Source organism: Patagioenas fasciata, chromosome 22 (genome assembly GCF_037038585.1).
Source record: "Patagioenas fasciata isolate bPatFas1 chromosome 22, bPatFas1.hap1, whole genome shotgun sequence".
Lineage (NCBI taxonomy): Eukaryota > Metazoa > Chordata > Aves > Columbiformes > Columbidae > Patagioenas > Patagioenas fasciata.
Genome location: NC_092541.1, coordinates 7,904,709 through 7,907,487, shown reverse-complemented (window position 1 = coordinate 7,907,487; position 2,779 = coordinate 7,904,709).

The window sequence follows — 2,779 nt, the reverse complement described above, 5'->3', positions numbered from 1 at the left end:
ATTTATCATTTGTTGTAATTATTGATGACAGGGAGGATGTAAGTAAGAAAAAAATTAGCCCAGCTCATTTCCTGGTGGGAATCAGGCAGAGAGACAAAAAGTATCTGTGTGATTAAGAGACGAGTAGCTAAACTTCGATTCATGTGCTGGGAGTAAGACGGTTCTTATTACAGCCTGTTGTCTTGTTACTGCACTAAAAAGCAGTGTCAAAGGCTTTATTTGCAAAGCCTTTGTCTGCTCGAGTTAGCACTGTCTTTACCTGTTACGATAACTTCACACAGAAACAGGAGAAACGTTCATTACTATTGCAGAAGAATTTCAAGGCCTTCTTTAATGAAAGAAATTAAAAAATCTTAACAGAAAAAAAAGTCGTATCTTTTACTTCAGTCCCACTGAACTCCAGTTTTCTCAGAACATGGACCCTGAAAAGAGCTGACTCAATGGTGATGATGGAAGTTTTCAGAAACAATTAGACTACAGAATGTTTAAACAGTGGAATGAACAGAAATGAATCAAGAAAAACTGAATGTACATGCACAAGAGAATGTCATTGTCTTGCCAGATAATTTAGCAGATGGACAACTGGATATTGACTTAATTGAAGGCTAGCAATTGGAGGCCAGCAAAATATTCTGTAGCCCTAGCAGTATGCATTGACTTTCTAGTCTTGTCTACACAGTAGTGGTTATTTAAATAATCAAGTTGCCAAGCAAAGCGAGGCTTCGATTTGACCTTCTGTAGATCTTGTTGGGTTAGACTCCTCCTAGCTGACCTGAGGAGAGACTAAAAGAGCTAAATCTGGGCACCCAAATTCTGGTATTTATTTGTGAGTCAGGCATCAACAGTCGAAACTATCAATGGAGCCAAAGAAATGATTCAGCTGATCAAATACAGGTGTTCTTGCTACAGGGACCTGAATGTCTCTCGGAAGTCCATTAATTTTCTTGCTCTCCAGTGAGTATATTTGAAGCCTAGAGGCATAAATCACATGGACACACCAATATGATGAAACCCATCTGCAAGTGATGGTTCTTAAAGTAAAAAGAGTATTTCCACACATGAAATGAGTGAACAAAATCACAATGCGCCCTTGAGCAGAGGTGGCTAATGGTGTCCTGAGCTGCATTAGGAGGAGTTCCATAGAACACAAGAGTTCTCGGTCCCCAGGTGTAAGAAATTGGGAAAGGAAGGCAAGAGACCAGCATGACTGAGTCAAGATCCACTGGTCAAACTAAAGCACAAGAAGGAAGTGCCCAGGCAGTGGAAGCAGGTACAGCGATCCTGGGAGGAGTATAGGGACACTGTCTGGTTGTGCAGAGATGGGGTCAGGAAGGCCAAGGGGCAGCTGGAGCTGAACTTGCAAGGGATGCAAAGAATAACAAGAAGGGTTTCTACAGGTATGTCAGCCAGAAAATGGAGGTCAAAGAAAGCATACCACCCCTCCCATAAGCAAACTGGCGAACTGATAACAATGGACAAGGAGAAGACATGTACTCATCACCTTCTTTGCCTCAGTCCTCAATGGCAAGCTCTCTTCCCACATCTCTTGAGTTGATGGATCTCAAGGTAGGGACTGGGGGAGCAAAGTCCCTCCCACTGTAAGAGAAGGTCAGGTTCTTGGTGACCTGAGGAACATGAACAGACATAAGTCTATGGGGCCTGACGAGATGCATCACAGAGTCCTGAGGGAATTGGCTGATGTAGTTGCCAAGTCACTCTCCATGCTACTGGAAAAGTCATGGCTGTCAGGTAAAGTCCCTGGTGACTGGAAAAAGGGAAACATCGCACCCATTTTTAAAAAGGGCAGAAAGGAGGACCTCGGGAACTACTGTCCCATCAGCCTCATCTCTGTGCCTGGGAAGATCATGGAACAGATCATCCTAGAAGCTGTGATAAGGCACGTGGAGAACAGAGAAGTGGTTCAAGACAGCCAGCATGGCTTCACCAAGGGCAAGTCTTGCCTTTCCAACATAGTGGCCTTCTGTGATGGAGTGACTACATCAGTGGGCATGGGCAGAGCTATAGATTTCATCTGTTGGCCTTCTGTAAGCCTTTGGCAGGGTCCCCCCCAACATCCTTCTCTCTAAATTGGAGAGAATTGGATTTGATGGGTGGACTGTTCAGTGGACGAGGAATTGGTTGGATAGTCACATCCAGAGGGTAGTGGTCAATGGCTCAGTGTTAGCATGGACACTGGCAACAAGTGGTGTCCCTTAGGGGTCTGTACTATTTAATATCTTCATCAATGACATAGACAGTGGGATTGGGTGCACCAGCAGCATGTTTGCAGATGACAACCAGCTGAGTGAGGTTGTTGACATGCCTGAGGGACAGGATGCCATCCAGAGGGACCTGGACAAGCTCAAGAAGTGGGCCCATGTGAACCTTACGAGGTTCAGCTGTGCCAAGTGCAAAGTCCTGCACCTGGTTTGGGGCAAACTGTGATATCAATACAGGCTGGGGGATGAAGGGATTGAGAGCAGCCCTGTGAAGAAGGACTTGGTGTATTGGTCAACGAAAAACTGGACATGAGCCGGTAATGTACACTTGTAGCCCATATAGGCCAGTTGTATCTTGGGCTACATCAAAAGGAGCATGGGCAGCAGGCTGAGGGAAGTGATTCTGCCCCTCTGCTCTGCTCTGGTGAGACCCCCTGCAGTGCTGCATCCAGCTCTGGAGCCCTCAGAACAGGAAAGACATGGACCTGTTGGAGAGGGTCCAGAAGAGGGCCACCAAGATGATCAGAGGGATGGAATACCTCTCCTATGAAAAGAGACTG